This window comes from Triturus cristatus, chromosome 12 (genome assembly GCF_964204655.1).
Source record: "Triturus cristatus chromosome 12, aTriCri1.1, whole genome shotgun sequence".
Lineage (NCBI taxonomy): Eukaryota > Metazoa > Chordata > Amphibia > Caudata > Salamandridae > Triturus > Triturus cristatus.
Window position 1 is genome coordinate 1615726 of NC_140595.1, and position 23295 is coordinate 1639020.

A 23295-nucleotide genomic window follows, 5' to 3' on the forward strand; every position below is an offset into this window, starting at 1 on the left:
GCCCGTCGGTAATGTGTGCATCAAGCATGTGACACGTCCTGTCCCTCGGGTACTGACTTCTCGAAGAAATCACCGAGTCATGGGCACCGGGGGATGACCTGGTGCCCCTGCACTCGCTGCTCCCGGGAGAGCTCCGCAGCGCTACAACTGATGGTGGGAATAGGGTGACCAACCGCAAATTCAGGATGGTGAGTGTAAAAAGTCAGGACAAAGGGTCAAAATTCAGGACAAAAATTCAGGACAAGAGGTCAAAATTCAGGACAAAACGTACATTTTACAGACACATCAAAGCAGGTTGCGCAATAGTATATAAGTAAGCCCAGCCATATCCAAACATATTCAACCATTTGCAAACCTATCCAACATGTATCCTTCCATCCATCATTTCACTCATCCATCCCTGCATCCACCCTTTCACACTATCCATTTGTACACTAATCCATGCACTCTTTCACCCATCCATCCACTTATCCATCCAGCCATTCTTTCACTCACTCATCCATCCATCCTCCCTTTCTCTCTCCATCAACCCTTTCACTTAGTCATCCTTCCTTCCATCCATCCACCTATCCATCCATCTACTCATCCACTCATGAATCCATCCATTGAACCTATCACTCATCCATCCATCCTTTCACTCATCCATCCATCCTTTCTCTCATTCATCTACCCTTTCACTCCTTCACTCATCTATCCATCCTTTTGTCCATCTACCCTCCCTTTCATTCACTCATCCATCCTTACATCCACCCTTTCACTCATCCGTCCATCCATTCACCCTTTCACTTATCAATTCATCAATCCATTCATTATTTCACTCATCCATCCACCCATTCACTTGCCCATCATCCACCCTTTCACTCATCCATCCATCCTTTCACTCATCCACCCACCCTTTTACCCATCCATCTACCTTCCCACCCATACATCCATTTATTTACCTTTTCTCTCATCCATCCTTCCACTCACTCATCCATCCACCCACCCTTTCATTCATCCATTCACCCTTTCACTAATCCATCTAGCCACCCACTTATCCCTTCACTTACTCACTCACCCACCTTGTCATATTAATTATGAGCTGAGCCTTTGTCTGCAGAGTAGCAGACAGAAGAGACCCATCAATAATTTCACCCTTGTTGTAGTTCCTAAAGCAAGGGGTGGGGTGGGGTGGGATGGCGACAGGGTTCACTATGCCCCTGCACATAGGCAATCTGAAAAAGTGGAAGTCATGAGTCAGGCATGATGCACAGTGCCAGGCCATGAGGTGACTTTGACATGGTGTAGTTTCCAGGGCCTTAAGTGGGATGAAAAAACTGCGGGGTCTCTCCAAAGGGGGGGTTCGATGTAATTAAGGGCGTGGCTTAAAACACCTAGGCAAAAATTCTGTGCTTAGTATAGTGTACCACCTGACTGGTATTTTGCCTCTTATGTCATTGCATCCAGATACACAACTCAACAAGTAACGTTACACCTGCAACAAGCCAGAACTACTGGCTTTAGTCAATGGTTGTTAGTTGCATAAAATAAAAAAGCAGCAACCATGGCCTCATTGAATATGATATTGAAAATGCATCAGTTCTAAAATGATGAGACTGTGAAAGAACTCTAGCCCCTTCTTTTTAACTTCTTTTACCAGCTTCTTTTCGTGAACTGGATTCTTACGTAACAGCATTGGGGTTCATTTGACAGAATGCCCTGCCCTAGACCGAGGCAGGAGAAGGCCACCACAGGCTGTAACAGCTCAGACTGGCCCTTTGTCGTTCTGTACGGGGCATTCAGCCGCAGACAGAATGACAATGGGCGGGGGGGCTCCTCATGTGCTCCGAGGAGGAGTGCGTGGCGCCCCATCAGGGGGCTGAGGCTTCTGGCAGGGGAACAGGGCTGTTCCCCAATGCCCAAAATTATGGACAAAAGGCGTCCGTAGAAGGGATCGTCCAATTTAAGGACGGTTCGTGAAATTTACGGACGGTTGGTCACACTAGGTGTGAATGAGATCTTTGCAGAGTTAGCCAGTGGCTGGCACCCCTCCGCGCATGAGCACACGCCTGTCCGGGCTTCCCTTGGCACGCTCCTCTCGCGTTGTCACCCCTGAGGGGCTCACCGGTGCAAGAGTGTCCCCTGGACCCTCCATCCTTGGAGGGCACCGACTGACTTCCACCACTAACTCAGCGTAGTGTCCACGCCCAGGAGGAATTCACTCTTGTTAGAAACCTTCTTCTCTCTGATTAGATTCATCCATTTAAGAGTGGATCTTGTCGGATGCAAAAGCATAGTTGATCAATGAAAGCTAGTGTTAAAGTTGTAATGATCTGAGAAAAGGACCTCTGCTTGGAAGATCAACCTGGGTTTGAATGATCTTGGAAACAGACTCCACTTTCTGTCCCAAACTAACGCCACGGCGGAGGTGCTGGGGGCGAGAGCAGGCTGCCCTGGGGTACCTAATCACCCGTGAGGGTATCCAGGCGATGAGAGTACTGCAGCCGGGGCCCTATTCACCCGTGAGGGTATCCAGGCGCTGAGAGTATTGCCGCCGGGGCCCTAATCACCCGTGAGGGTATCCAGGCACTGAGAGTACTACGGCCGGGGCCCTAATCACCCGTGAGGGTATCCAGGCGCTAAGAGTACTGCGGCCGGGGCCCTAATCACCAGTGAGGGTATCCAGGCACTGAGAGTACTGCGGCCGGGGCCCTAATCACCCGTGAGGGTATCCAGGCGCCTAGAGTACTGCGGCCGGGGCCCTAATCACCAGTGAGGGTATCCAGGCACTGAGAGTACTGCGGCCGGGGCCCTAATCACCTGTGAGGGTATCCAGGCGCCTAGAGTACTGCGGCCGGGGCCCTAATCACCCGTGAGAGTATCCAGGCGCTGAGAGTATTGCGGCCGGGGCCCTAATCACACGTGAGGGTATCCAGGCACTGAGAGTACTGCGGCCGGGGTCCTAATCACCCGTGAGGGTATCCAGGCGCTGAGAGTACTGCTGCCGGGGACCTAATCACCTGTGAGGGTATCCAAGTGCTAAGATTACTGCGGCCGGGGCCCTAATCACCTGTGAGGGTATCCAGGCACTGAGAGTACTGCGGCCGGGGCCCTAATCACCCGTGAGGGTATCCAGGCGCTGAGAGTACCGCGGCCGGGGCCCTAATCACCCGTTAGGGTATCCAGGCGCTGAGAGTACTGCGGCCGGGGCCCTAATCACCCGTGAGGGTATCCAGGCGCCTAGAGTACTGCGGCCGGGGCCCTAATCACCCGTGAGAGTATCCAGGCGCTGAGAGTATTGTGGCCGGGGCCCTAATCACACGTGAGGGTATCCAGGCACTGAGAGTACTGCGGCCGGGGCCCTAATCACCCGTGAGGGTATCCAGGCGCTGAGAGTACAGCTGCCGGGGACCTAATCACCCGTGAGGGTATCCAAGTGCTGAGATTACTGCGGGCGGGGCCCTAATCACCCGTGAGGGTATCCAGGCACTGAGAGTACTGCGGCCGGGGCCCTAATCACCCGTGAGGGTATCCAGGCGCTGGGAGTACTGCGGCCGGGGCCCTAATCACCCGTGAGAGTATCCAGGCGCTGAGAGTATTGCAGCCGGGGCCCTAATCACACGTGAGGGTATCCAGGCACTGAGAGTACTGCGGCCGGGGCCCTAATCACCCGTGAGGGTATCCAGGCGCTGAGAGTACTGGCGCTGGGGACCTAATCACCCGTGAGGGTATCCAGGCGCTGAGAGTACTGCTGCCGGGGACCTAATCACCCGTGAGGGTATCCAGGTGCTGAGATTACTGCGGCCGGGGCCCTAATCACCCATGAGGGTATCCAGGCACTGAGAGTACTGCGGCCAGGGCACTAATCACCCGTGAGGGTATCCAGGCACTGAGAGTACTGCGGCCGGGGCCCTAATCACCCGTGAGGGTATCCAGGCACTGAGAGTACTGCGGCGGGGCCCTAATCACCCGTGAGGGTATCCAGGCACTGAGAGTACTGCGGCCGGGGCCCTAATCACCCGTGAGGGTATCCAGGCGCAGAGAGTACTGCGGCCGGGGCCCTAATCACCCGTGAGGGTATCCAGGCACTGAGAGTACTGCGGCCGGGGCCCTAATCACCCGTGAGGGTATCCAGGCGCTGAAAGTACTGCGGCCGGGGCCCTAATCATCTGTGAGAGTATCCAGGCGCTGAGAGTATTGCGGCCGGGGCCCTAATCACACGTGAGGGTATCCAGGCACTGAGAGTACTGCGGCCGGGGCCCTAATCACCCGTGAGGGTATCCAGGCGCTGAGAGTACTGGCGCTGGGGACCTAATCACCCGTGAGGGTATCCAGGCGCTGAGAGTACTGCTGCCGGGGACCTAATCACCCGTGAGGGTATCCAAGTGCTGAGATTACTGCGTCCGGGGCCCTAATCACCCGTGAGGGCATCCAGGCGCTGAGAGTACTGCGGCCGGGGCCCTAATCACCCGTGAGGGTATCCAGGCACTGAGAGTACTGCGGCCGGGGCCCTAATCACCCGTGAGGGTAGCCAGGCACTGAGAGTACTGCGGCCGGGACCCTAATCACCCGTGAGGGTATCCAGGCACTGAGAGTACTGGCGCCGGGGACCTAATCACCCGACAGGGTATCCAGGTGCTGAGAGTACTGCAGCCGGGGGCCTAATCACCTGTGAGGGTATCCAGGTGCTGAGCGTACTGCGGCCGGGGCCCTAATCACCCATGAAGGTATCCAGGCATTGAGAGTACTGCGGCCGGGGCCCTAATCACCCGTTAGGGTATCCAGGCACTGAGAGTACTGGCGCCGGGGACCTAATCACCCGTGAGGGTATCCAGGTGCTGAGAGTACTGCAGCCGGGGCCCTAATCACCCATGAGGGTATCCAGGCGCTGAGAGTACTGCGGCCGGGGCCCTAATCACCTGTGCAGGTATCCAGGCACTGAGAGTACTGCGGCCGGGGCCCTAATCACCCGTGAAGGTATCCAGGCACTGAGAGTACTGCGGCCGGGGCCCTAATCACCCGTGAGGGTATCCAGGCCCTGAGAGTACTGCTGCCGGGGCCCTAATCACCCATGAGGGTATCCAGGCGCTGAGAGTACTGGCGCCGGGGACCTAATCACCCGTGAGGGTATCCAGGCGCTGAGAGTACTGCGGCCGGGGCCCTAATCACCTGTGAGAGTATCCAGGCGCTGAGAGTATTGCGGCCGGGGCCCTAATCACACGTGAGGGTATCCAGGCCCTGAGAGTACTGCGGCCGGGGCCCTAATCACCCGTGAGGATATCCAGGCGCTGAGAGTACTGGCGCTGGGGACCTAATCACCCGTGAGGGTATCCAGGCGCTGAGAGTACTGCTGCCGGGGACCTAATCACCCGTTAGGGTATCCAAGTGCTGAGATTACTGCGTCCGGGGCCCTAATCACCCGTGAGGGTATCCAGGCGCTGAGAGTACTGGAGCCGGGGCACTAATCACCCGTGAGGGTATCCAAGCGCTGAGAGAACTTGCGCTGGGGACCTAATCACCCGTGAGGGTATCCAGGCGCTGAGAGTACTGCAGCCAGGGACCTAATCACCCGTGAGGGTATCCAGGCGCTGAGAGTACTGCAGCCGGGGTCCTAATCACCCATGAAGGTATCCAGGCACTGAGAGTACTGCGGCCGGGGCCCTAATCACCCGTGAGGGTATCCAGGCCCTGAGAGTACTGCTGCCGGGGCCCTAATCACCCATGAGGGTATCCAGGCGCTGAGAGTACTGGTGCCAGGGACCTAATCACCCGTGAGGGTAACCAGGCGCTGAGAGTACTGGCGCCGGGGACCTAATCACCCGTGAGGGTATCCAGGCGCTGAGAGTACTGCGGCCGGGGACCTAATCACCCGTGAGGGTATCCAGGCGCTGAGAGTACTGAGGCCGGTGCCCTAATCACCTGTCTTGGAATCCAGGCACTGAGAGTACTGCGGCCGGGGCCCTAATCACCCATGAAGGTATCCAGGCACTGAGAGTACTGCGGCCGGGGCCCTAATCACCCGTGAGGGTATCCAGGCCCTGAGAGTACTGCTGCCGGGGCCCTAATCACCCATGAGGGTATCCAGGCGCTGAGAGTACTGGCGCCGGGGACCTAATCACCCGAGAGGGTATCCAGGCGCTGAGAGTACTGCAGCCGGGGGCCTAATCACCCGTGAGGGTATCCAGGTGCTGAGCGTACTGCGGCCGGGGCCCTAATCACCCATGAAGGTATCCAGGCACTGAGAGTACTGCGGCCGGGGCCCTAATCACCCGTGAGGGTATCCAGGCACTGAGAGTACTGGCGCCGGGGACCTAATCACCCGTGAGGGTATCCAGGTGCTGAGAGTACTGCAGCCGGGGCCCTAATCACCCATGAGGGTATCCAGGCGCTGAGAGTACTGCGGCCGGGGCCCTAATCACCCGTGAAGGTATCCAGGCACTGAGAGTACTGCGGCCGGGGCCCTAATCACCCGTGAAGGTATCCAGGCACTGAGAGTACTGCAGCCGGGGCCCTAATCACCCGTGAGGGTATCCAGGCCCTGAGAGTACTGCTGCCGGGGCCCTAATCACCCATGAGGGTATCAAGGCGCTGAGAGTACTGGCGCCGGGGACCTAATCACCCGTGAGGGTATCCAGGCGCTGAGAGTACTGGCGCCGGGGACCTAATCACCCGTGAGGGTATCCAGGCGCTGAGAGTATTGCGGCCGGGGCCCTAATCACCCGTGAAGGAATCCAGGCACTGAGAGTACTGCGGCCACGGACCTAATCACCCGTGAGGGTATCCAGGCCCTGAGAGTACTGCTGCCGGGGCCCTAATCACCCATGAGGGTATCCAGGCGCTGAGAGTACTGCGGCCGGGGCCCTAATCACCCGTGAGGGTATCCAAGTGTTAAAAATGGGCTTACGATATGAACATCTACACAGGTGCTGAGAGTACTGGCTCCGGGGCCCTAATCACCCCTGAGGGTATCCAGGCGCTGAGAGTACTGCGGCCGGGCCCTAATCACTCGTGAGGGTATCCAGGCGCTGAGAGTACTGGCGCGGGGGCCCTAATCACCTGTGAGGGTATCCAGGCGATGAGAGTACTGCGGCCAGGGCACTAATCACCTGTAAGGGTATTCAGACACTGAGAGTACTGCGGCCGGGGCCCTAATCACCTGTGAGGGTATCCAGGCGCTGAGAGTACTGTGGCCAGGGACCTAAACCTCCATGAGGGTATCCAGGCGCTGAGCGTACTGCGGCCTGGGCCTAATCACCCGTGAGGGTTTTCAGGCCCTGAGAGTACTACAGCCGGGGCCCTAATCACCCGTGAGAGTATCCAGGCGCTGAGAGTACTGCGGCCCGGGCCCTAATCACCCATGAGGGTATCCAGGCACTGGGAGTACTGCGGCCGGGGCCCCAATCACTCGTGAGGGTATCCAGGCGTTGAGAGTACTGCTGTCATTCCAATAACCAGGTCTCAAGTCGTTTCATGATCAATTCTGCTTTCAACACTCCTTGGTCTTCTTGAAGCGAGAGCACAAGCCAAGGTGACTTGAATGGCAACCAAGAAAAGCACAAATCTGGCGACATAAAACCTGACGGCTTCAAACTTTGACTTTTAATAAATGTCAAGACACTTGGATTCACCCTGGACACCAACCTCATTCACCCTCAAGGAAAACCTAACAAAAAACCAAAATGGTCTGATGCCACCTCTCCCTTTAACAGACAGTGAAACGACTTCTTCCAGAAATTGACTTGAGAAGTGCTGCTCAAACTCTTGTACTAGTGCATCTGAATAGTAGTAACGCTCCGCTCCATGGCCTCCCAGATTCCATACTCCACATATGTACCCCTTAAGGGCCTCCTACACACTGCAGCAAGTCTCATCCAGGGCATGAAGACATATGATCACATCATCCACATCTTGATGCAACATCAGTGGCTCACCTTGGCGGCCTGCTCCATCTTAAAGACCAGCTGAACAAGTTACTTACCTCTGGTAACGCCTTCTATGGTAGAGACAATACCTAGCCGCAGATTCCTTACCTCTGAATTTCCCCGGGCATCAGACTGGATCCGGAAGATTTTTCGTGAGTAGTACCGTTGCTCGCAAGTCGGCTCTGTGTGGCATCGTCTGCGCTGGAAGTGACGTCAGTGTCCCCTACATAGGTGTAACCGCGGCGCGCTGAAGTCAGTTACTTTTCACGATTTCCCACACAAGAAGCACAGAGCAATGAAGTGCACTGACTCTGGTGTGTCCAAACTAAGGCCCTGAAAGGGATTAGCCCTGACCCGAGAAATCTGTCCACAGAGGGGGGAGGATGGGTGGGTCGGTAAGAAATCTTTGGCTAGATACTGTCTCTACCTAGAAAATGGTGAGTAACTTGTTGATCCGATAGAGACTTCTAGCTGCAGATTCCTTACCTTTGAATAGATACCCTAGCAATACCATCCCCAGAGGTGGGTCTGCAGACAAACTTAGACTAAGACGTCCTGCAGGACCGAACAGGTGAAATGCCCATCCCTGCTGACCTGACTGTCCAGGCAGTAATGCTTGGTAAACATGTGCATGGATGCCCACGTTGCTGCCTGACAGATGTCCTGAACTGGAACTCCACAGGCTAACGCAGTGGTAGCAGCCTCAGCTCCGGTGGATTGAGCTCGAAAGCCTTCAGGAGTCTGATTCTTTGCCAGTGTGTAGCAGATCTTGATGCAGAGGACGACACATCGAGAGATGGTCTGTTTCTGCACCGCCTGACCTTTCTTAGCACCAACAAACGCCATGAAGAGTTGGTCGTCCACCCAGAAATCTCATGTGCGGTCAAGGTAGAACAACAATGTTCTTTTTGGGTCCAGATGGTGGAGTCGCTCCTCTTTTTAAAAAGGAAGTGGAGGAATGTAGAAAGTGGGCAAGGTGAGGCATAATGAAAGGGGAAGGTGGAAACATATGTACAAGACCTTTGAGAAATCTATTTACACTGGGAGATTTAAATAAGGAGGGTTGGTCAGGTAGACAGGGCAGAAAGCTACCCTTTCAGAGTGTCCAGAGCAGAGCCCTGATGGGTAAGGTTAAAATAAAAGCAAAATATCAGAAAAGGAGGCAGAAAGGATCAATAGAATTTTCTGTACAATATGAAAAATACTTTTTCCATCAGCAAGTGTATACAGTCTTGGTGGAGGGACGCCTGGCTGCCAGAAGAACATTGCAGACTTCAGGAGGAAGGTTGAAGGCTGTCAACTGCCGCCGCTCAATCTCCAGGCAAAAATACGAAGAGTTGACAGGTTTGGGTGGAGGACCGCCCCCTGCTGCTGCGGCAGGGTATCCTCCCGCAGGGGCTGCCTGATCAGAGGATTGATGCTCGTGTTTAGAAGCTCAGGATACCAGACTCTCCGTGCCCAGTCAGTAGCCACAAGGATGACTTGGGACCGGTCGTTTCTGATCATCCTGAGATCTCTGGGCAGGAGTGGTATGGGCAGAAAGGGGTACAGGAGGCCTGAACTCAACTCGACATGAAAAGCGTCTCCGAGTGAGAGCCGCCTTGAAAACTCCAGTACGCAAAACTGCTGACATTGCATGTTCTCGGCAGAGGCGAACAGATCTAACCAAGGCTCTCCCTACTGTTGAAAGAGAGCTTGCGCCACCTCCTGGTGGAGCTGCCATTTGTGATCCTCTAGGCATCGACGGCTGAGATCATTCACCCTTGCGTTCAGGGAACCTGCCAGGTGTTGAACCACAAGTGAAACGCCCTGCTGTTCCAGCCATGACCAGAGACACAGGGCCTCTTGACAAACGGTTCACGGCCCCAGCCGCCCCGTTTGTTGCAGTACCACATGGGGTGGTGTTGGCTGTAAACACTTGTACCCGCCTTCCCTCGATTGAGGGTATAAAGGCCTTTAATGTCAATCCTCTCACTCAAAGCTCCAACAGATCGATGTGGAGTCTGGATTCTGCCGGTTGTAGGAGAGTAGGGTCTGCTTTCTATATTCACCCCCACTTTTTGCTTTTGCTTTACTGCTTTTCGACTTAGATGTGGCTGTGGGCCTGCTAATCAGACCCACAGCCCTGCTGTTCTCTCTCTAAATTAATACTATGTACTTTAGGTGCATAACCCATTTGGATAGGGTCACCTTATTGGCCCCTGTACAGTGTACCTTAGGTACCCAGGGCATAGGTGTATCCTAGGCCTACCAGGGGCTGCAGCATGTATTATGCCACCCCTGGCCTGGCCTTCCATTATGACACAACTGGCTGATCACTCAGCTGGGGCAAGGTCGTGTAATCACCCCTTGCTTAGGTGTAGTATTCCTATACCTATCTTATATATAGACACATGTGTACCTATCAGCCACTCCTATGGCAGGCCTTAACAATCCTGGAGGCAGAGTGCTTGGTAACATGTGAGATGGTGCTCTAGCATGAGCTGAGCCTGTCTGCAGCTTTCGGAACCATGTCCTTATAGCTGTTCTATGATATAGCCTACCATATACTCTTAAAGTGCCTTATAATCTTAAACGGTTATGGTAACTATGGTTTGGCTTTATCAAAACATGTTGTGTAAGGTGTCTAACACTTTGGAATAATACCCCCATCCCGTTTCTGGTGATGAGGATATTATCCCACCTTTCTAGAGGGAGAAGACATGTTGAAACCTATTTACCCGGTTAAAGTTAACCAGAGCCCCAGCATCACAAAATGGATGCTGCTGCCACGACACAAGTCTGACCTCCTGCTGCTGGGAGTGATCCCGGCACGGGAGGCTTGGACAATAGGTTTCCTGCCTTGGGAGGTGCGAGCACCACCCCAGACAGGCCTTAGTGTATTGGGGCAGGGAGGGATGAAAGAAACAAGACACTGCCTGGGGCACACAAGGTGTCCCATGCATAGTCCAGTTCAAACCGGTGCTGAGGCACACCAGCCCCAGTCCTGGCGCGAAACTGGACAAAGGGAAGGGGGTGTGACCACACCCCTCTCAGGTCCCACCCATAAGGGGTGACCTAGCCGGCAACCCAGCCCCCCAGATTAGTATAAGAGTGGTAGCTGGGCCCCAGGAGATTAGATTATCCTGAACCTGCAACTTGAACAGAAACTCTGGACCTTCGACATTCGACGAAAGAAGAAGACTGAAGAATCTCCTTTGTGGCCAAGGAGTGGCTACCCTGTGCAAACAGGCACCATCAAGAGACTTACCCTTTGCTTTGCTGAAGTTCTACGAGGGACCGACTGCAGAGCCCGACCAGAGCCTTGACTTCCAGACTTCTCCGACCCTGATCCACATCCACAGCCGAGCTGAGATCCGTGGAGGCGACGAGAGACGTGGGACCGGCTACCTGGGAAAAGTGGCGAGTATCTTCCAGCGCAGCTTCTGAGGTACCCTCGAAGTTGTGCACCAGGGATTGAGAAGCCCCAACCCCAAGCACCATCTGCACCGAAGATCAGCCCCCCACACTCCACGAGTCCTGCGTGGGGCCCTTCTGCATTTTCCTGCTTGCCGCGTCTGTCCGGTTGCTTGCCCATTGGCTAGCGGCCTTTGCGATGACACACCTTCGAATCTTCCCTACTGGTTTGGCTCCTCCAGACTGGCTCCCGCTCCTCTGCAAAAGAGAAGCACCCCAGACCTTCCTGGTCTGCACCAGAAGCAAGTCCTCCATTCTTCGTGGGTTGCGCTTGCCAAGGCTTGGTGAGTCCTAGTTCGACTTCGACGCCGCCGACAGCAAGAGCCTTCGTGGGACAGCTCGCCTCCTGGTCCTGGTCGTCCTCGACGTCTCCTGGTACCCGTGGCTGCTGCGACAAGCTTCACCTCTTCACCTGCAATCTTCACGACATCGCCTGGTTCCTTCCTGGTTCCACGTGGTCACTGGCTAGTGACCCAGACTCTGTCCCTTCTGCTTGCAGGTATCCTCTCTTCTTGATCCCAGCCTTGGGATCCACCGGACACTCTTCACAGACTGCCTGTCAGCAACTTTCCTTCAGGCATCCATAGAAGTCCACGACGAAACCCGACGCAAGTTCACACCTATGCACCCGCAGCCTGTGGGCTAGGTAACTTGGGTACTTCGGTGCTCACAAGGGTATTGACTATCCTAGGGTCTAGTTTCCGAGTCTCGACTTTCTAGCTATACCAAAAGTGTCCTAAAACTGCTTATTTCTAACTGCTAGTGATTCTATCGACTTTTACGATGGTAGTGTAGTGTAGCCCCAGCGATTCCCTAGGCCTAGGCCTATTCTATTTCCGTGACAGTGGTCCTTATACCACTTCTTTAGTATATGGTTTGCGTGGCCTCTAGGGCCTAACTGTATTACTTACCTGTGTGACTTAATGTATGCTTAAATAAGACTGTGTTGTACTTACCTCGAATCTCATAAAGAGTGCTGAGGGTTTGACTAGAATAAATACACTTTATTTTATATATATATCTGTTGTGGTGTCCTTTCATTTGGTATTCAAGGGATTATATATGGTATCACAGCTGGCTTCACATGCCATTCAGAGTTTAGCCTAAGACTGCTCTTGTCCATGCTACCACTAGGATAGCGGGTCTATAAGGTTGACTTTACAACCAATCACCATAAGGGTTGTTTGGACTGATATAAGGTGTACACTAGAACTAGTGACATCATACATCAGGCCAACTTCTCACATTGGTGAGCAGCGGTTGGGATCTGAGCTTGCTGTTGTAATACCATTGTAATCTTGAGATACTAAATTGAAAGATCACACAGATATTGTTTAGGTACATATAACATAGATTATAATACTTAAATCCTACTGGACTTAGTTGTTGTAGGTTGAAGGGCCTAACACACCCTGACTACAACTACTAGAGAGGTTTAGTAGAAACAACTAGTGTAGGTAGGTGCACACACCACACCCTCACTAGATCATGTCTCTGGGAGGAGATCAAGGAGATTCTCTCTCAGGAGGGGCAGGTCTGAGAAAGATCCCCTCTAGATATGATACCCTAACTTTTCAGGAGATGAGACAATTGTGTACCTCCAGAAAGTTAAAACAGGGTGCAAACCCTACCCTCCTCCAGCTAGTAGGGATCCTAGAGGAATATGATGCTCTTAGGGCCTCCCAGGCTGGTACCCTAGGTACAGGGGAGGGTCTACCCACTACAGATGAGTCAGATGGGACTTCAGATGAGGAGGTAGACAGCCAGGGCCAAGTAGGAAGACTTAGCCAGGCTAACCTAAGCTTACATGGGAGTTTGCATGGGGTCCCCCCATACAGACCCCCAAGTGGGCTTAAACAGAGAAGCAGGAGAGACAGATCCCCTTCAAGGGAATCCATCCACTCCCATGTCTCTAGCATCTCTAATGCCTCTTCTCACAGGGGAATGACTTCCCCCCAAAGAAAAGAGCATGAAGCCAGAATGAGGGAAGCTAATCTAAGGATTGAGAGGGAAGAACTTGCCCTTGCCAAGGAGAAGCTTGCTCTGGCTAGAGAGCAAAAGTTAAGTGGGTCAGAACCCACTGGTGGCAGCAATATCCCTAAGGATAGAGACAGGCACTATGATAATAGAAACCTGAGCAAGATTGTCCCTCCCTACAAGTGTGGGGATGACATCCACAAATGGATAACTGCTTTGGAGAGGGCTTGCAAAGTACAGCAGGTACCCCAAAGTCAGTGGGCAGCTATCTTGTGGCTCTCCTTCTCTGAGAAAGGTAGAGACAAGCTCCTCAAAGTTAGTGATGAGGATGCAGACAATTACACTGTCCTGAAGAGTGCTCTAATTGATGGGTTTGGCCTAACCACTGAACAATACAGGTTGTTGTTCAGGGATACCCAGAAGACACAGACTCAGGACTGGACTGACTTTGTAGATTGTGCCACTAAGGCTCTGGAAGGCTGGCTAGTGGGAAGTAAGGTTAAGGACTATACAGGATTGTATAATTTGATCATGAGAGAACAAATCCTTAACAACTGTCAAAACCAGCTACTGCATCAACACCTGATTGATTCTGATCTGACTTCTCCCCAAGAATTGGGAAAGAAGGCAGATAGATGGGTCAGGACTAGAGTTAAGCAGAAAAACCAGAACCAGGACGGTGATCAGAAAAAGGCAGACCAGAAGGGTAATGATCAGAAACAAAAAGACCAGAAGTCTTCACCAGGCCCCCAAAAGGCTCAGGGGGAGGGTGGTCCCAAAAAGGATAAAAAGAAAGATGGCCAAAAGAAACCATGGTGCAACTATTGTAAGTCCAACTCACATTGGTTTAGTGAGTGCACCAAAAAGGATAAGCCCCCAGCCACCATTGCCCCTAAGGCAACTGTACCCCCTAGTTCAGCTGTAAGTGGTGGTTCCCAGCAAAAGGGTGTAGTAGGGTTAACCCTGGGAACTGAGGAGGATTCTGGCCTAGTCAGGATACCTACTCAGGCTGTTCTGATCTGTGATGGGGACATAGCTTTGTCCTCTACTGTAGGCCCCAGTAACCTGGGCAAGTACAGACAGACTCCTTTTATCAATGATAGGATGGCTCAGGCCTACAGGGACACTGGGGCTAGTGTCACAATGGTGACACCTGCCTTTGTGGACCCTGGACAGATCATACTAGGTGAGAACTACCTAGTGACCAACGCTAGCAATGCCACTACCTCCCATAGTGTGGCAATTGTTAACTTCTCCTGGGGAGGGGTAACTGGCCTCAAGAAAGTTGTTGTTAGTTCAGACCTTCCTGTGGAGTGTTTACTGGGCAATGCTCTTGAAACTTCAGTTTGGTCTGAAGTGGAGTATATGACCCATGCAGAAATGCTAGGGATAGATGCACATGTCCTTGCTGTGACCAGGTCACAGGCCAAAAAGTGCACCACTGAACAAGTGCTGGATCCTGGAACTATGGACCAGTCACAAACCAAGAGAAAGAGCAGTAGGGTAAAGGCTGTGCCTTCCCCCCTGCCTCAGGCACTGGATCAGCCCTCACAGGAGGATGATTCTGAGAGCCCTGAAGGAACTGTCCTAGAAGAACTTGAACCTGATCAGGTTGAGTTTCTTGGGACAGGGGGACCGTCAAGGGCAGATCTGAGGCAGGCACAATTAGACTGCCCCTCTCTTGAACCCCTCAGACAGCAGGCTGCTGCTGAGGCTGCAGGGAATGCTCAAGGTACCCATAGAGTGTATTGGGATGAAGGGCTGCTGTATTCAGAGGCTAGAGACCCCAAGCCTGGTGCATCCAGGAGGTTGGTCATACCACTGAAGTTCAGAGGCTTCCTTCTTACCTTGGCCCATGATATTCCCCTTGCAGGACACTTAGGCCAGAACAAGACTTGGGACAGGCTTGTCCCTCACTTTCACTGGCCCCATATGTCAGAAGATACCAAGGAGTTTTGTCGCTCCTGTGTCACCTGCCAAGCCAGTGGCAAATCAGGTGGCACCACAAAGGCCCCCCTCATACCACTACCTGTGGTGGGGGTTCCCTTTGAGAGAGTGGGCATAGATATTGTAGGACCAATGGACCCACAAACAGCATCTGGGCACAGATTCATACTGGTGATAGTGGACCATGCCACCAGGTATCCAGAAGCTATTCCCCCGAGGACCACAACAGCTCCTGTTGTGGCAAGGGCCCTGCTTGGAGTATTCTCCAGAGTGGGCTTTCCAAAGGAGCTCATTTCTGACAGAGGTGCCAACTTCATGTCAGGATATTTGACTGCAATGTATAAGGAATGTGGTGTCAACTACAAGTTCACTACACCCTATCACCCACAGTGCAATGGGCTTGTTGAGAGATTCAACAAGACCCTAAAGGGAATGATAAAAGGTTTACCAGACAAGCTTAGGCGAAGATGGGACATCCTTTTACCCTGTCTTCTGTTGCTTACAGAGAGGTCCCACAAAAGGGGGTTGGCTACAGCCCTTTTGAGCTTTTGTTTGGGCATCCTGTAAGAGGACCCCTATGTTTAGTAAGGGAAGGATGGGAGAGACCTCTCAGACAACCCAAACTGGATATAGTGGATTATGTACTTGGTCTCCGCTCCAGGATGGCAGAGTATATGAAGACGGCTTCTAAAAACCTTGAGGCAAGCCAAGAACTCCAAAAAGCTTGGCATGACCAAAAGGCTGTCCTGACTGTTTACCAGCCAGGGCAGAAAGTGTGGGTGTTGGAGCCAGTGGCCCCAGCAGCACTCCAAGACAAATGGTCTGGACCCCACACTATTGTTGAGAAAAAGGGAGAAGTCACCTACTTGGTGGACCTTGGGACTCCCAGAAGCCCCCACAGGGTGCTTCATGTCAACAGATTGAAGGCATATGTTGACAGGGCAGACATGGGCTTACTCATGGCTACAGATGAGGGGCAGGAGGAAGAGAGTGACCCACTCCCAGACCTGTTGACTCAGAACCCAGATGATGGCTCAGTTGATGGTGTAGTCTTTTCTGACAGCCTCACTGTCCATCGGCAACAGGACTGCAGACAAGTTCTGCAATCCTACAGACATATGTTCTCTCTGACCCCAAGTCAGACAAACTGGTGCACCCATGAGGTGGACACTGGAGACAGTCTGCCTGTGAAGAGTAAAATCTACAGGCAACCTGACCATGTCAGGGACTGCATAAAAGTTGAGGTACAAAAGATGTTGGCGATGGGAGTCATTGAACCTTCAGAGAGCCCTTGGGCTAGTCCTGTAGTTCTTGTGCCAAAACCTCACACCCAAGAGTGTAAGAGAGAGATGAGGTTTTGCGTGGATTACAGAGGTCTCAATGCTGTCACTAGGACAGATGCCCACCCAATACCTAGGGCAGATGAGCTCATTGACAGACTGGCAGCTGCTAAGTTTTTGAGCACATTTGACCTGACAGCAGGCTACTGGCAAATCAGACTAGCTGAGAATGCAAAGGCCAAAACTGCTTTCTCGACCCCAGGAGGACATTATCAATTTGTGGTAATGCCCTTTGGTTTGAAGAATGCACCTGCCACTTTCCAAAGGTTGGTGAATCAAGTCCTTACTGGGTTGGATGATTACTGTGCAGCTTATCTTGATGATATTGCTGTCTTTAGCTCCACCTGGGAGGATCACCTGGTCGACCTGAGGAATGTTTTAGAGGCCCTGCAAAAGGCAGGCCTCACTATCAAGGCCAGTAAGTGCCAGATAGGGCAGAGCAAGGTTGTATACCTGGGCCACCTAGTTGGTGGGGGTCAGGTTCAACCACTGGAGAGCAAGATCCAGACCATAAAGGACTGGACTCCTCCAACTACCCAGACTCAGGTCAGAGCTTTCTTGGGCCTGACAGGGTACTACAGAAAGTTTGTTAAGAACTATGGGTCCATTGTGACACCACTTAATGACTTGACCTCCAAGAAGATGCCAAAGAAAGTTCAGTGGACAGTAAGCTGTCAAAAAGCATTTGATGACCTGAAGCAGGCCATGTGCAGTGCACCTATTCTGAAAAGTCCAGACTACTCCAAAGAGTTTATTGTCCAGACAGATGCTTCTGAGTTGGGTGTGGGAGCTGTTCTTTCACAACTGAATGTAGATGGTCAAGACCAGCCCATTGCTTTTATAAGTAGAAGGCTGACCCCTAGAGAGAAACGTTGGTCAGCTATTGAGAGGGAGGCCTTTGCTGTGGTTTGGGCCCTGAAGAAGCTGAGGCCATACTTGTTTGGCACTCACTTCAAGATTCAGACAGACCATACGCCCCTCTTGTGGCTAAATCAGATGAAGGGTGAAAATCCCAAACTTCTTAGGTGGTCCATTTCCCTACAGGGGATGGACTTCACAGTGGAACATAGACCTGGGACTGACCATGCCAATGCAGATGGACTCTCCAGATATTTCCACTTAGAACATGAAGACTCAACTGGTCAAGGTTAGTTTAATGTCCCTAAGTTTGGGGGGGGGGGGTTGTGTAGGAGAGTAGGGTCTGCTTTCTATGTTCACCCCCACTTTTTGCTTTTGCTTTACTGGTTTTCGACTTAGATGTGGCTGTGGGCCTGCTAATCAGACCCACAGCCCTGCTGTTCTCTCTCTAAATTAATACTATGTACTTTAGGTGCATAACCCATTTGGATAGGGTCACCTTATTGGCCCCTGTACAGTGTACCTTAGGTACCCAGGGCATAGGTGTATCCTAGGCCTACCAGGGGCTGCAGCATGTGTTATGCCACCCCTGGCCTGGCCTTCCATTATGACACAACTGGCTGATCACTCAGCTGGGGCAAGGTCGTGTAATCACCCCTTGCTTAGGTGTAGTATTCCTATACCTATCTTATATATAGACACATGTGTACCTATCAGCCACTCCTATGGCAGGCCTTAACAATCCTGGAGGAAGAGTGCTTGGTAACATGTGAGATGGTGCTCTAGCATGAGCTGAGCCTGTCTGCAGCTTTCGGAACCATGTCCTTATAGCTGTTCTATGATATAGCCTACCATATACTCTTAAAGTGCCTTATAATCTTAAACGGTTATGGTAACTATGGTTTGGCTTTATCAAAACATGTCGTGTAAGGTGTCTAACACTTTGGAATAATACCCCCATCCCGTTTCTGGTGATAAGGATATTATCCCTCCCTTCTAGAGGGAGAAGACATGTTGAAACCTACTTACCCGGTTAAAGTTAACCAGAGCCCCAGCATCACAAAATGGATGCTGCAGCCACGACACAAGTCTGACCTCCTGCTGCTGGGAGTGATCCTGGCACGGGAGGCTTGTACAATAGGTTTCCTGCCTTGGGAGGTGCGAGCACCACCCCAGACAGGCCTTAGTGTATTGGGGCAGGGAGGGATGAAAGAAACGAGACACTGCCTGGGGCACACAAGGTGTCCCATGCATAGTCCAGTTCAAACCGGTGCTGGGACACACCAGCCCCAGTCCTGGCGCGAAACTGGACAAAGGGAAGGGGGTGTAACCACCCCCCTCCCAGGTCCCACCCATAAGGCGTGACCTAGCCGGCAACCCAGCCCCCCAGATTAGTATAAGAGTGGTAGCTGGGCCCCAGGAGATTAGATTATCCTGAACCTGCAACTTGAACAGAAACTCTGGACCTTCGACATTCGACGAAAGAAGAAGACTGAAGAATCTCCCTTGTGGCCAAGGAGTGGCTACCCTGTGCAAACAGGCACCATCAAGAGACTTACCCTTTGCTTTGCTGAAGTTCTACGAGGGACCGACTGCAGAGCCCGACCAGAGCCTTGACTTCCAGACTTCTCCGACCCTGATCCACATCCACAGCCGAGCTGAGATCCATGGAGGCGACGAGAGACGTGGGACCGGCTACCTGGGAAAAGTGGAGAGTATCTTCCAGCGCAGCTTCTGAGGTACCCTCGAAGTTGTGCACCGGGGATTGAGAAGCCCCAACCCCAAGCACCATCTGCACCGCAGATCAGCCCCCCACACTCCACGAGTCCTGCGTGGAGCCCTTCTGCATTTTCCTGCTTGACGCGTCTGTCCGGTTGCTTGCCCGTTGGCTAGCGGCCTTTGCGACAACACACCTTCGAATCTTCCCTGCTGGTTTGGCTCCTCCAGACTGGCTCCCGCTCCTCTGCAAAAGAGAAGCACCCCAGACCTTCCTGGTCTGCACCAGAAGCAAGTCCTCCATTCTTCGTGGGTTCCGCTTGCCAAGGCTTGGTGAGTCCTAGTTCGACTTCGACGCCGCCGACAGCAAGAGCCTTCGTGGGACAGCTCGCCTCCTGGTCCTGGTCGTCCTCGACGTCTCCTGGTACCCGTGGCTGCTGCGACAAGCTTCACCTCTTCACCTGCAATCTTCACGACATCGCCTGGTTCCTTCCTGGTTCCACGTGGTCACTGGCTAGTGACCCAGACTCTGTCCCTTCTGCTTGCAGGTATCCTCTCTTCTTGATCCCAGCCTTGGGATCCACCGGACACTCTTCACTGACTGCCTGTCAGCAACTTTCCTTCAGGCATTCATAGAAGTCCACGAGGAAACCCGACGCTAGTTCACACCTATGCACCCGCAGCCTGTGGGCTAGGTAACTTGGGTACTTCGGTGCTCACAAGGGTATTGACTATCCTAGGGTCTAGTTTCCGAGTCTCGACTTTCTAGCTATACCAGAAGTGTCCTAAAACTGCTTATTTCTAACTGCTAGTGATTCCATCGACTTTTACGCATTACGCGTGAGTGTTTCCACTCTGCACCTGAATCCCGTGGGCCTCCCACTTCCTAACTGTTGGTAGTGTAGTGTAGCCCCAGCGATTCCCTAGGCCTAGGCCTATTCTATTTCCGTGACAGTGGTCCTTATACCACTTCTTTAGTATATGGTTTGCGTGGCCTCTAGGGCCTAACTGTATTACTTACCTGTGTGACTTAATGTATGCTTAAATAAGACTGTGTTGTACTTACCTCGAATCTCATAAAGAGTGCTGAGGGTTTGACTAGAATAAATACACTTTATTTTATATATATATCTGTTGTGGTGTCCTTTCATTTGGTATTCAAGGGATTATATATGGTATCACAGCTGGCTTCACATGCCATTCAGAGTTTAGCTTAAGACTGCTCTTGTCCATGCTACCACTAGGATAGCTGGTCTATAAGGTTGACTTTACAACCAATCACCATAAGGGTTGTTTGGACTGATATAAGGTGTACACTAGAACTAGTGACATCATACATCATACATCAGGCCAACTTCTCACACCGGTAACCAGTGACCTTAGATCGCCACCTCTCCCAGTTGGCCACCCCATCACAGGAGTGACGCTTCTATCACTACTGTGAGATCTGGTTGGGGAAGGGAGAGGGGTCTGCCTCTGACCCAGTTGTGGTTAGTTAGCCACCACTGCAGGTCCTTTGTAGTTCCCCCTGAGATCTGGACCATGTTTGAGAGACTCCCACGAGGATGCGTCCATTGGAACTTAAGGTCTAACTGCAGAGCTCGCATATGCCATCTGACATGTGTCACTAGCAGGATGCAGGAGGCCACGAGACCCAGCAGCCTCGGTGTCAGACTCACCTGAAATCCAAGATAGAGGCTAAAACATCCGTCTCATAGCCTGAATATCCGAGGGTTCCCCGCACAGGAGGATAAGTCGAAAACTGCAGTGTCCTAACCAGCTCAGATGAAAGGAAGCGTCTGAGAGGGAGCCAGGTGTGACTTAAGGCATTTTGATAGTGAACCACAGCGAATGCAGGAGGTTCACCATAGTCTGGAGGTGGGAGATGGCAGCCTGGGGAGAGCCCGCCTTCAGCAGCCAGTCGCTGAGATAGGGGAAGACTTGCACCCCTGATCTGCGCAGATGCGCTGCGACCACCACCTTAGTGAACAACAGATGGGCGCTGGTAAGGCCGAAGGGGAGTACCGTGAACTGAAAATCATTGTGGCCTGATGTAAAAAACAGGTAACACAGATAGGAAGACAGAATGGGGATGTGAAAATAGCCGTTCTGCAAGTACAATGCTGGCATCCAGTCTCCAGGGTCAGAGGCAGACAAGATATGAGCCAATGTGACCATCTTGAATTTTTCCTTTTTGAGAAAGCAATTGAGGGCTCTGAGATCTAGGAAAGGACGAAGGCCCTTGTCCTTTTTCGAGACCAGAAAGTAGCGGGAATAGCAACCACAGTCTACATCTGGCACGAGCACCCTCTTTATGGCTCCTCTGGCCAAGAGAGCCGTTATATCCTCCTGGAGCAGAGACAAACGATTCCCCGTCAGCCAGTCGTCAGAAGGAGGCATGGAGGGAGGGGAAGGAGAAGCCCCTTCGGACGGTCTACAGAACCCACCTGTCCTATGTTATGGACTGCCAGTGGTGGAGGTGATGGCAGATCTTACCACCAACTGGACGCCCATGATCTAAAAGGGTGAAATTAGGACAGTTTGGAGGCTGCTGGGGGGTGGAGGGGGTACTGGACCAAACCACTGACTACCCAACACGCACCCTCATACGTGCAGAGGCTAGGAAGCTTGCTCGGCTGGGATAAGGTGGGCAGGGTGGGGAGTTAGTGTCTGTGTGTTTGTGTGTGTGTGCGTGTGTTCGTTTCACCCAACATGTATACACTTTGCATGTTGGGATTTATACCCACGCTTACAAAGAGACAAAAAAAACATGTCCAGGAATGCATTATTGTGGTGCTTGAAAGCTCAGGGCTGGCTAAAGGTTTCCCCTGACAATGAGGCTGCCCATGGCACACGCTGTGTGCCCACTCAAGGGCAGCCACCCTAGTGCCACATTAGGCACAGCAACATGTCCAGTGGTTCGGACCCTCTGGGAGTCCCCAAAGTCTGGTGCAGGTCACACGTCACGTCCGGCGCATGAGAGGGTGGGGGCAAGGTACTTATACCTGCCCCTGCCCATCTGGCTTTCTTTTTGTGCTATCTGGTCACGTATGAAATAAAACCTGCAGCAAAATGTTTCCCAACAAACACGTCTTTTGTGTTTATTTACTGATGAGCATGCTACGTTCTTCATGTTCGGTGAGTTGCCAGTGCTTAATTTGTGCCGGTGCTTGCCGGTGCTAAGCACCGGCACCTAATTATCAGGGCCGGGTCTACACACTCTGGTGCACCGTGCACGTAATTGATTTATACTAGTAATTATTTACTTGCTTTGCTTAGTTGCTTCACTATCGCTACGGGACTAAAACTCAAGTGTTCTACTTCTCGTCCGACTCCGGAGACACTGTCTATCTGTAACTCTGCACTCTGCTTGCCACTCACTTGAACCAACATCACTTCAAGTTCTCAATGGCTGGATCAGATTCTTTCTGATCTCATCTCACTTACTGCTCTCTTGCGGCTCGAATGTTGATGCAGCGTCGCGCTGGCCCAGTGGGCGGGACACTGTTGGTGTTGGGCAGGGCAGGGCTGGATTTTGGTTCTCGGTGGTTGGGGCTGTGCACGGCCGTGGCAGTGTGCGTACTCCGCAGATTTTTTCAGATTGTGGCAGTATTGATTGCTCACGCATTCACCTCAGTCAGTGCCACGCCCCAGTATACCCGCCGCACCATGGCCTGTCGGCCGCACCTAGTGATCGTCGTTCAACGGCCGTTCACTCACTAGTAGTACTGAGCGACCCGGCCGGACGTCGTTGTGAACCTTGAGTTAGTCTGGCAACAGCTGCACCAGGTGAGACAGGGCCTTCTGGCAGGCCTAAGCAAGCAAGCCCTAATCAATCACCAGACAGTTAATAAAACTGCGCAGCCGGCAGTGCACAGTGAGAGTCCCAGTCCCGAGTCCCACGGCCATCCACCCATGTCCCACTCAACTGGTCCCCGTCACTGTCCCCGGTGCCCGGCCGTCTCTCATCCCAGCCATGATTTCAGTCAGTTTCCAGGTCCTGCCAACTAACCGCCACCTTCGTGGCATCTTCTTGGTAGCAGGGAACATGGCTGCTCTAGATGGCCTTACCCGTCTCTGAAAGGCAGCACAAGGATTAG